This window comes from Canis lupus, chromosome 15 (assembly GCF_048164855.1).
Source record: "Canis lupus baileyi chromosome 15, mCanLup2.hap1, whole genome shotgun sequence".
NCBI classification, from domain to species: domain Eukaryota; kingdom Metazoa; phylum Chordata; class Mammalia; order Carnivora; family Canidae; genus Canis; species Canis lupus.
This window is the reverse complement of record NC_132852.1, coordinates 53,160,335-53,173,083: the sequence shown is the minus strand read 5'-3', so window position 1 is coordinate 53,173,083 and position 12,749 is coordinate 53,160,335.

The window sequence follows — 12,749 nt, the reverse complement described above, 5'->3', positions numbered from 1 at the left end:
ATAGCCTTGAGTAGCAAAGGAATCTTGAGATTTTATTTTTATTTGCAGGATGGGGGAGTGAGGCAGAAGCCAACTCCCTGCTGAGCAGGGGACTTCCCACCACGCAACCTTGGGCTCAATCCCAAGGATCCTGACCTGCTGAAGGCTTAACCTACTGAGCCACCCAAGTGCCCCAAACAGGCTTACATTTGTTATTTTTTTATTTTTTTAAAGATTTATTTATTATTTATTCATTCACTCAGAGAGAGAGACAGGCAGAGACCCAGGCAGCGGGAGAAGCAGGCTCCATGCTGGCACCCCGACCCGGGACTTGATCCCAGGGCTCGGATCGCACCCTGGGCCAAAGGCAGGTGAACCACTGAGCCACCCAGGGATCCTCCCAGGTTCTATACTTTAGATAAAAGTGCTTTGTCTTAAGTCACTTAAACAAGGCAGTGCTTATTTCTTTGTATTAAATGACAGGAAGAGCTCCATTGCTGATAATGGAAAATACCAATAATCCTCACAACTAACCAGTTTATTATACCTCTTTACCAGTGCATTGGGGAAGTCTATCATACATTACCTACACAAAGAGCAATTTTCAGATCCATTTTAATCAGAAGCTTAATTTAATCAGAAGCTCCATAAATAAATTCCAGCAGGCTGGTGTGTACTCCAGTCTTTGCCAATCATGAACATAACCAGCATGTAAAACTATTCGTAAAAAATTGTTTAAAACAACTTTCTGGTGATAAATGTACTTGCCTTGGACTTCATCTTTTTTCTCCTCTACTTCCCGGTAGATGCAGGTGGACTCACTTTCTCTCCCAGCACTTTGGATTTGGGTAACATTTTTAGTAAGAGGAAGGGAAGTTTTTCTTTTGTAAATAATGGAGTCCCTGCCAGGTGCTGTGCTAGCCCTGGAATACTGTGAGTACAAGCTGGTTCTCTTGATACCCTCCATATCGCAGGCTCCTTTGTAGTTAAGCTGATGGCATGTAACTCACTCAGACTACTGCTGCATGCCTCCTCCATCCCCCATACCCATCCTGAACCACTGAGGGACATGAGACAGGAGAAACCCACCACTCCAAGTGCAATTTTACAAGTACATAACGGTTTAGGAGACTTTAGGGGTGAGATATTGTTTAAGAGCATGCAAGCAGTGGGAGACAGCAAGCAAGTTTCCTGCCCTGAGCATTGCCCATCACCGCGTTGAGATCATGACCTGAGCAGATATCAAGATGCTTAATCGACAGACCCACTAAGGCATCCCTAAAATGCAAGCTTCTTCAATAGACCTGGCTAACCTGGCCAGGGAAAGCTTCTCCTAGCTGAGATCTGAGGGGAAGAAGGGACTCCCTTCCAAAGGAACACCTGTGCTGAAAGCCAAAGGCCCTGTACACACCGGCTTTTATTGCACACTCCCGTTCATGGCATCTGATGGCCTCTGTGATGTGCCCTGTTTATTGTGGAAGAACTTTATCTTCTGGAAAAGTATGTCCCTGCAGGTGTCAGTCACACACTTGACCTTTAAGTTTTAGTATTCAGTGAATTGTGGCAGGTCCTGACCTGTTGGAACCAGTTTCTTGCAGTGCTTCTCAAACCCCCATGTGCTAACCGAGGAGTGGGAATGGGGGTCTTGTTAAAATGTTAAAATGCAGCTCGGATGCAGTAGTTCCAGAGGGGTGATGCGGATCCAGCTAGTCAAGGGACCATCCGTGGGTGCATAAGGCCCCACGTGCTACTATGAACATGTGCTTATTTTGTTTCCTCACATAAATTTCCTTTTTATTTAATTTTAATTTTGGGATTTTTAAAAAGATTATATTCATGAGAGACAGGGAGAAGCAGGCACCCCATAGGTATCCAGACCCCCAAGATCACACCCCAAGCCAGAAACAGAGGCAGAGGTTGGACCATTTAGCCACCTACGCATCCTGGATTTAACTTTGAAAAAATTTTCCAACTGAAAAGGGAGCATATGGAACCGCAGACACTTAGTAAGGGATATTTTTGAGGATACTATTTAAAGAGCTTCAAATGGCATTTTTACCTTGTAGTAGTCAGTAACCAGTAGTCCAGGAAGTTAGTGATCATGCATGCAACTTGGAAGGCTCAATCCTTTGCTTAGTCTAGTTTAGAGCTTCCAGTATTCTAATATTAGCACCGGTATTTTGGTTCGGTACCTTATTTGAGGGGATGTGTGCAATTAGGAAAGCTCTTGGAACATCATCAGCCCAAATGCTCTTTGTATTAATAGGTTAGAAATTTCTATGCCTCAACCTAGTGTGTGTGTGTGTGTGTGTGTGTGTGTGTGTGTGTGTGTGTGTAGAATACACAACTATGGTTTCCCTAGAGTGCCCCCCACTTTTTTTGGTCAAAAGTTTCAGACTTCGGGGATCCCTGGGTGGCTCAGCGGTTTAGCGCTTGCCTTTGGCCCAAGGCTTGATCCTGTAGTCCCGGGAGTCCCATTTCGGGCTCCTGGCGTGGAGCCTGCTTCTCTCTTCTCCTGTGTCTCTGCCTCTCTCTCTATCAAATAAATAAATCTTTTTTTCAAATAAATAAATCTTTAAAAAAAATTTTCAGACTTCCAGAAAAAACTGTAAGGTAATATACTAATCCTTATTTAATGTTTTTTAAGACTATTTATTCATGAGAGAAGAGAGAGAGAGAGAGACAGGCAGAGGGAGAAGCAGGCTCCATGCAGGGAGCCTGATGCAGGACTCGATCCCAGGACTCCAGGATCATGCCCCGGGCTGAAGGCAGCACTAAACCGCTGAGCCACCCAGGGATCCCCAAAACAAACCTTGAGATTCTTTACATCCTGTCCTCTGCATCAGGTGTCTTTTGTGACTTTAACATCTGTTCTCTTGACCCAATGGAGTGCTAAGCCTCAAGATTTTGGGGCAATGTTATCCCTGTTTTTATTTTATTTTATTTTTTATCTATTTATCTATCTATTTATTTATTTATTAGACCCAGAATGAGAGGCAGAGACACAGGCAGAGGGAGAAGCAGGCTCCCTGCAGGGAGCCCAATGCGGGACTCGATCCTGGGACTCCAGGATCACGCCCTGGGCCAAAGACAGGCAGCTAAACCGCTGAGCCTTCGAGGGATCCCTATCCCTGTTTTTAATTATGAAGTTTATTTCCACCAAAGAGCCTCAAATGTTAGGAAATTTAGTTTCTCCTAGAGTATATTCTTTGTTTAAATCCTGCAGGTTACCGGGCAGCCTGATTGGCTCGCAGTTTGGCGCCTGCCTTCAGCCCGGGGCCTGATCCTGGAGACCCAGGATGCGGTCCCACCTCAGGCTCCCTGTGTGGAGCCTGCTTCTCCCTCTCTGTCTGTGTCTCTCATGAATAAAGTTTAAAAAATCCTGCAGACTACCAAAATAGAACTCTCACCCTCTATTTTAAGTCTGAGACCACCAATGCATTGAAGTGGCTTGTTTGCTAATCATACTGCTAGTATAAGCCAAGGAGTGGTTAGAGACCTGGAACCTCCCTTCTGGAGCAGTGATATTCACTGCAGGTTGTGATTCATTCAGGTATTGGGAAAACATTTTACTTGGCCACAAGCAGCATTTAAGAATGGGTTTCTTATGAATGATAGTCAAATTGTGGGAAAACACTGCTTTAGTGGAGACCTGAAGTCTCCGGACTGCAGCTTGAAAAAGTACATTACAAGTTTTGGTACTGACACAATTATGGAATGCAAGGCAAGCATGGGCACTGAAATTAAGGGCAGTACTCATTTGCATGGTAACCATTCACACTTTTTTTATTCACACATTTTTAATGACATACATTCACAAGAGACCCAGAGAGGCAGAGACACAGAGGGAGAAGCTGGCTCCTCTCGGAGAGCCTGATGGGGGACTTGATCCCAGACCCCGGGGATCACATCCTGAGCCAAAGGCAGGTACTCAACCGCTGAGCCATCCAGGCGTCCCTATCCACATATTTTTCTTAGCACTTTATATTGTATAAATGTAACAATCTTTCTAAGAAAACATAGCCTAAAGAATCCAGTGTGGTAGGCAGAACTCTGGGCGGATCCTCATCCCCGTCATCTGGATACAATATCTTCCCCTTTAGGTATGGGTGGAGCTTGTGAATATGATGCAAGATCTCCTGTGGGCAGCCCTGGCGGCCCAGCGGTTTAGCGCCGCCTTCAGCCCAGGCCGTGATCCTGTGGTCCTGGGATTGAGTCCCACGTCGGGCTCCCTGCATGGAGCCTGTTTCTCCCTGTGCCTGTGTCTCTGCCTCTCTCTGTGTGTGTCTCTCCTGAATAAATAAATAAAATCTTAAAAAAAAAAAAATCTCACTCCTGTGATTGTTTCATTATAACAAAAGTTTTCCCTGGGTGGGCCTGGTCTAATCAGGTGAGCCCTTTCAAAAGCAGGGAGTTTCACTGGCTGGTTGCAGGCCTGCCAGGAGACCTGCTTCCGTTGGCCTGGCTGAAAGCAAAGCTGCATATTGCCTCTGGGAGCCGTGAGGCAAGAGACTGCGGGCAGCCTTTCAGAGCTGACAGGAAAACAAGGACCTCAGCCTTAAAACCACAGGGAAATGAATTCTGCCAAAACCAGTGAGTGTGAAAGAAGAACTGAGCCCCAAGTGAAAACCACAGCCCTGGACGGCACCTTGCTTTCAGCGCAGTGAGACTGGGAATCCACCTAACCTGTGCCAGCTCTTCGGACCTCAGGACACCAAGATAGTAAATGTGTGTTTTAAGCCACTAAGTTTGTAGCAATTTGTTACATGGTGATAGAAAACTAACATAGAAGATCCCTGGGTGGCTCAGCGGTTTAGCGCCTGCCTAATTCTCCCTCTGCCTGTCTCTGCCTCTCTCTCTCTGTCTCTCATGAATAAGTAAATAAAATCTTAAAAAACAAAACAAAACAAAACCCTAACGTACCCAGGAATAACCTTTCGGTTTGTGTTGTAGTGCTAACCTCTATGGGTTTTCCTCCAAGTATGTACGTACTTTGTGTGTGTACAAAGGAACCACACTTTCCCTGTAATCTTTATAGTGAACGTTTTTCACCCCCATTGAACAATTTTATTACACCTTTAAAAGATGTGTAGAATTTGGGGCTCCTGGCTCGTTCATTGGGCAGAGCATGCAGTTCTTGATTTATGGGTCATGAGTTCCAGCCCCACGTTGGGTATAAAAAGATAAGTAGTATAGAGGGCAGCCCGGGTGGCTCAGCGGTTTAGTGCCACCTTCAGCCCAGGATGTGGTCCTGGAGACCCGGGATCGAGTCCCACATCGGGCTCCCTGCGTGGAGCCTGCTTCTTCCTCTGCCTGTATCTCTGCCTCTCTTTCTGTGTCTCTCATGAATAAATAAATAAAATCTCTTAAAAAATAAAAGTTGTATAGAATTTATTTAACAACCCCCTATTGTTCAGGATGATTTTCAGGTTTTCATTATTAGCAATACCATCTTACACATCCCTGAGGGATTCCAGAGCCTAAATACTTAGAAGTAGTATTTCTGGTATTATTTTTAAAGAAATTATTTATTCAGGAGAGACCCAGAGAGAAAGACAGAGTCACAGGCTGAGGGACTCCCTGTGCAGGGATCACAGCTGAGCCAAAGGCAGACACTCCACCACTGGGCCACCCAGATGCCCCTATTCCTGGTATTAAAAAAAGCCTTTGCTTATTGCTAGATACCAACTTTTTCACTGATAAAGTTCTTGTATAAGCAATCTCTACTTGTGATTTTTTTTAAAGATTTTATTTATTCATGAGAGACATAGGCAGAGACCTTTTGTGATATAATAGAAATGGATTTCAGGGACACCTGGGTGGCTCAGCGGTTGAGTGCCTGCCTTTGGCTCAGGATGTGATCCTGGAGTCCCTGGAGTCCTACATCGAGCTTCCTGCATGGGACCTGCTTCTCCCTCTGCCTGTGTCTCTGCCTCTCAAAGAGAAAGAAAAAGAAAGAAAGAAAGAAAGAAAGAAAGAAAGAAAGAAAGAAAGAAAGAAAGAAAGAAAGAAGAAAGAAAAAGAGAAAGAAATGGATTTCAAATATGAAATGGGGGCTCTAGGGTGGCTCATTCGGTTGACCATCTGACTCTTGGTTTCAGCTCAGGTCACGATCTCAGGGTTGTGAGATCGAGTCCCGCCCCCCTCCATTGCTGGGCTCCATGCTTCATGCTCAATGGGAAGTCATTTGACATTCCCTCCCTCTGCTTTCCCTCCCACATGCATGCATGCTCTTGCTCACTTGCTCTCTCAAATAGATCTTTTTTTGAAGATCTTAATTTGAGAGAGAGAGAGAGAGAGCAAGCATGAGTGGGGTGGGGCTGAAGGGGCAGAGTGAGAGGGAGAAGCAGGCTCCCTGCTCAGCAGGGAGCCATATGTGGGCCTCCCATCCCAGGACCCTAGGATCATATCAGACACTTAACTGACTGAGCCACCGGGTGCCCCTAGAATAAATAAATCCTATAAAGAGCCACCAAGGGACACCTGGGTGGTTCAGCGGTTGAGTGTCTGCCTTTGGCTCAGGGCATGATCCTGGTCCCCGGATCGAGTCCCACGTCGGGCTCCCTGCATGGAGCCTGCTTCTCCCTCTGCCTGTGTCTCTTTCTCTCTGTGTGTGTCTCTTATGAATAAATAAATAAAATCTTAAAAAAAAAAAGCCACCAAAAATGAAATGAAAAACATCCTTCCATGTATCATCCCAAAGTTGATACTGGATTGGACAGAGTTGGATGTTGTGGCAATGCCAGATTGATGTAAAGTTCCTAAATGCTCTCAATTTCTGTACTTGCTTGGCCAGGGAGCAGGAACAGTGTGCAGGCCACTCGTGAGCAGCATTCGTTGACACCATCTTGGCTGGGATTTCTTCTTCTTCTTTTTTTAATTATAAGTTTCTACTTTTTTATTTTTATTTTTTATTTTTTTAGATTTTATTTATTTACTCATGAGAGACACAGAAAGAGAGAGAGAGGCAGAGACAGGCAGAGGGAGAAGCAGGCTCCATGCAGGGAGCTCGATGTGGGACTCGATCCCCGGTCTCCAGGATCACACCCCGGGCTGAAAGCAGCGCTAAACTGCTATGCTAGGAGCTGCCCTGGCTGGGATTTCTTCTGAAGTGGTGGCTCCTCCCCCTAGTTATGGGCGTTTCTTAAGGCCCCATCCTGGGCCTTCTCCATCCTCCTTCACTCCTACTCAAAATTCATGCCACCAACAAACCTCCGAAGCACCTTTCCTGGGTAAGTCACAGTGCAGGGGATGCAGTAAAGCCAAGTAGGGCAGCAGTCTTCTGGACCAGCTCGAGGGACAGAACACAGCAGCTGTGGGCAAGGGCATCAGCACCGAAACGGTAGGAAGAATACCCAGTGGCGTCACCTTTTCCCTCCTTCCTGGCCTGTCACCAGGTGCCAGTCAGCATCCAGCCGCTTGCTCGCTATCTTCTCTCACTTCACCCTCCGCTCCTAAAACTGAACACCATCCTTTCCTTGGATCTGACTCAGTCCCCTGGCTTCCTGTATTCCTATCAATGGAATCCTACGATTCCCTTTTCCAGAATCCTTAAGAACTTCTGCTGTCTCTAGGAGCAGGATCAAATCCATCAGCTTTTTCATTCTGGTCTCTCAAAATTGCTTCACATGCACCAGGACATTCCAACACAAACCCCCGTCCTCATCCCCGAAACACTGGGCCTCCTCCCACTTTTATTCTCACAAGGTCCCCTTGTCATCCTATCCTTTCCCTTCTGTCACAGAGCCTGTTGAGGTCCTGAATCCTCCAAGACATTTTCCCACATCACTTTAGCCAGCCCAGGTATTACTGATACCCCCCTCCCTTTCAACTGATACATTACTCTCTGTCACACATTATGTGTGGATAATTTTTAATCCCAGTAAATGAAAACACTAGTTGAATATAATCACCACTCTATGGTCCCTTTTAAACATTGGTCTTTTTTTTTTTTTTTTTTTTAACAATGGTCTGTTAAGTTCTAGGGACATCTTTATACACTATATTAGAGTAAGTAAATTTAAGGGCACCTGTCTGGCTTAGTCGGTAGGGTATGTGACTCTTTTTTTTTTTTTTTTTTTTTTAAAGGAAATGCTCTTTATTTTTTTTTTTTAATTTTTATTTATTTATGATAGTCACACAGAGAGAGAGAGAGAGAGGCAGAGACATAGGCAGAGGGAGAAGCAGGCTCCATGCACCGGGAGCCCGACGTGGGATTCGATCCCGGGTCTCCAGGATCGCGCCCTGGGCCAAAGGCAGGCGCTAAACCACTGCGCCACCCAGGGATCCCGGGTATGTGACTCTTGATCTTGGGGTTGTTTGAGACCCGCATTGGGTTCCATACTGGGTGCAGAGCCTACTTTAAAAATTACTTACTTAATTAATTAAAATAAAAATAAAATCTTTTTTTTTTTATTTTTTATTTTATTTTTTTTTTTATTTATTTATGATAGTCACAGAGAGAGAGAGAGAGAGAGAGAGGCAGAGACACAGGCAGAGGGAGAAGCAGGCTCCATGCACCGGGAGCCTGATGTGGGATTCGATCCCGGGTCTCCAGGATCGCGCCCTGGGCCAAAGGCAGGCACCAAACCGCTGCGCCACCCAGGGATCCCAAATAAAAATAAAATCTTAAAAAAAAAAGAAAAATCTAGGGACACCTGGGTGGCTCAGCAGTTGAGTGTCTGCCATTGGCTCAGGGCGTGATCCTGGAGACCCGGGATCGAGTCCCACATCGAGTTCCCTGCATGGAGCCTCCTTCTCCCTCTGCCTGTGTCTCTGTCTCTCTTTCTTTGTGTGTGTGTCTCTCATGAGTAAATCAATAAAAATCTTTAAGAAAAAGAAAAATCTAAAACAAAGGATAAGTAAAATTAAGTAATAATGATACATAAATACAATTTATATGTCAGATGATGAGCAATCTTTGGGTGATTTTGCAGAATTATCACTCTGTGCTCTCTTATTTTTTATTTTTAGATTTTTAAAAATTTATTTGTTCATGAGAGAGAGAGAGAATGAGGCTGAGACACAGGCAGAGGGAGAAGCAGGCTCCCCACAGGGAGCCCGATGCAGGTCTCAATCCCGGGACTCCAGGATCATGCCCTGGGCCAAAGGCAGGCGCTAAACCGCTGAGCCACACAGGGATCCCCAATCACAGGCTCCTGAACAGATACTGTTATTTTTCAAAATGAAAAATTGAAGCAGGTACTATTCTTGCCTTTGATATGAATCCCAGAACCTCTTCTGCATTACCTGGAGGTTTGCAAGCAACCTGCTGGGAGCATTGATGTGTGGCTTGCTTCTCCATCCTCCCAATCTAACCTTTGTGCTGGGGTAGAACTCAGCCTAGTTGGCCCTGGGTCGCCCAGATAACCTTGCTTATGAGCAAAGTGGAGTTTCTACCTCATCCCTGTTCAAGAGGAGGTGGGCTCAGGCTGGGCCTGTCATAATTCTGTCCCAGCTCCTCCCTAATTCCCCTCTGGTTAGATAGAACTAGCTTAATTCACCTTCCTCCACTCTTGGCCCCTCCCACACTGCCTCCTTCCCCCTCTCTTGCTTCTCTTGCAGAGCTGTATGACTTGACTTTGAAGGATACTGAAATGTATGGTTGAGAGCATATCTTAGGATGAGTGTATTTCTTTTCCTCCTTGTGTGTGTGTGTGTGTGTGTGTGTCTACACAGTGTGATGAGAACCCATGGAGATCCCTGGGTGGCTCGGCGGTTTGATGCTTGACTTTGGCCCGGGATGTGATCCTGGGGTCCTGGAATTGAGTCCCACATCCGGCTCCCTGCATGGAGCCTGCTTCTTCCTCTGCCTGTGTCTCTGTCTCTCTGTGTCTCATGAATAAATAAATAAAATCTTTTAAAAAAATAATAAAAATAAATAAAAAATAAAGATTCTATTGAATAAATAGAATAGATTCACGAATAAATAGAATCTTTTTTTATTTATTTATTTTAAAATATTTTATTTATTTATTCATGAGAGACACAGAGAAAGGGAGACAGAGACATAGGCAGAGGCAGAGGAGAAGCAGGCTTCATGCAGGAGGCCCGATGTAGGACTCGATCCTGGGACTCTGGGATCATGCCCTGAGCCAAAGGCAGATGCTCAACCACTGAGCCATCCAGGCATCCCTAAATAGAATCTTTAAAAAAAAAAAAAAAAAAAAGCCTCTCCCTTAAGAGAAAAAATAGGACGGAACCCAAATCTGATACTGGTCATTATCTGGTGAGGGAGCAGAGTCTTCTTGCTACTAGTGGGCTCTGGAACCAGATAGTTTGGGTTTGAATCCTGCCTTTGCCACTTACTACCAGTCTCTCTGTGTTTTATATCGTCATTGTAAAATAGGAATTATAAATAGTACCTGCTTCAAAAGATAGTAGGCAGGATTCATTGAGTTAGTATCAATAAAGTGGAACTATGTGCTGGGCACATAGTAATTGCTATATGTGTTTGCCTGTTTTTTTTTTTTTAAGATTAAATTTTTTTTTAATTCAACATTTTAAAAAAAGATTTTAATTATTTATTTATGAGAGACACAGAGACACAGAGGGAGAAGCAGGCCCCATGCAGGGAGCCCAACACCGCCTCGATCTGGGTCTCCAGGGTCACGCCCTCGGCTGAAGGCAGGGCTAAACCGCTGGGCCACCGGGGCTGCCCTGTGTTTGCCATTATAATACTATTGTAGTAATATTCCTATTATTACTAATAGGTCTTTTCAGTAACAGAATGGGGAAGAGATTCAGAAATAGTCTACAAACAATGAAATATTAACTGAAAGATTTCCTCACACGTGGAAACGTACTTGACATTGGCAGACAAAATAGAGATGTGTGCAATCTTATTATTCTTCCGAAATGTCCCTTTTGGAGCTTTTTTTTTTTTTTCCTTTTGGAGCTTAATCTCATATAACTCACTTGCTACCAGCTATATAATTTGGGAAAAGTGAGAAAAATGCCAGAATTCAATATAACTCACGGCCTTCCCGGAGTGGGGCTCTAGTGGGGAGCTTCCTGAGCTGGCTTCGGTGCTGGGCATGAGACAGCCCTGAGCCCCAGGAAAGCCTGTGCTTCTCTTTATTTGTTTTATTTTAATTTTTTTTTTAAAGATTTCATTTATTCACTCATGAGAGACACACACACACACACACACACACAGAGAGGCAGAGACACAGGAGGAGGGAGAAGCAGGCTCCACGCAGGAAAGCCTGTGCTTCTCTTTATTTGTTTTATTTTAATTTTTTTTTAAAGATTTCATTTATTCACTCATGAGAGACACACACACACACACACACAGAGAGAGGCAGAGACACAGGAGGAGGGAGAAGCAGGCTCCACGCAGGGAGCCCGACGACGTGGGACTGGATCCTGGGTCTCCAGGATCACGCCCGGGGCTGAAGGCGGCGCTAATGACACCACCCCACACTGGAGAGACTTTCAAGGCCTGTTCAGGGAACTTGAGGGTTTCTGTCCAAGGACTATAATTTCAACAGAATCCCCGGCTGGCTAATGACAGGTTGCTGCTGTTCAGTGGCCTTGTTCTCACACGTGCACCCTGTTGACAGGAATATGTTAAATCCCGCTGCACCTGGGTGGCTCGGTGGTTGAGCGTCTGCCTTCAGCTCAGGACGTGGTCCTGGAGACCTGGGATCGAGTCCCACGTCAGGCTCCCTGCATGGAGCCTGTTTCTCCCTCTGCCTGTGTCTCTGCCTCTCTCTCTCTCTGTGTCTCTCATGAATAAGTAAATAAAATCTTTTTTTTTTTTTAAAAAGGAATATATTAAATCCAACTAATCCCCCAAATGCACAACCCCAGAAGCTGATGAGGTCTTCAGAGTATTGTGATCCATGTACGCAGAAAAGAAGGGAAATTTGTGAGACATTTCAGCCTCTTTCTTCTTTGCTGACTCTCTCCCCTGACCTACTCAATCTTCCTTACCCTTCTTAAGGACTGTCTGCAGCTTGCCTCCTCTGAAAATCTTTTTTTTTTTAAGATTTTATTTATTTATTCATGAGAGACACAGAGGCAGATTAATTAATTCTCTATGATCTCCCTCCTAAGCCCCCAGCCTCTGCACATTAGGCATCTGAAAGTTTCAGTGTGGGGAAGAAGCACCGGGCAGGCTTGGGTGGATGTGGATTTGTGAAAAGATTCTGATTCTGTCCGTCACTGAGGGGCCTCAAGAATCTGTAACAAGTGTCCCCTGGCCACTCTTATATGTCTGGTTGGTGAACTACACTTTGAGGAGCATTGCTTTACTGTACTGTCTGATAGATCTATGGTGTGAGCTGCATATGTATATTTGCAGAATATTTCTAGTAGCCACATTTAAAAAGTACAAAAGAAAACCAAGCAGGTGAAATGTTAATAATATGTTTTTTAACCTAATTTATCCAAAATATCATTTCAGGGACTCCTGGGTGGCTCAGTTGGTTAAGCGCCTGCCTTTAGCTCAGGTCGTGATCCCAGGGTCCTGGGATTGAGCTCCTGGTCAGGCTCCCTGCTCAGCAGAGTCTGCTTCTCCCTCTTCCTCTTTGCTCTCTCTCCTGTCTCTCTCTCTCAAATAAATAAATAAATAAATAGAATCTTTAATAAAATAAGATAACATTATAAAATATAATCAATATAAAATTATTGTAAGACTCCTTAAACTTTTTTTTTTGTACTAAGTGTTCAAAATCTGGTGTGTATTTTACACTAAGAGCTCATCTCCAACTTGAATTAGCCGCATTTCAAGTATTCAAGAGCCACACACATGGTTAGTGGCTACC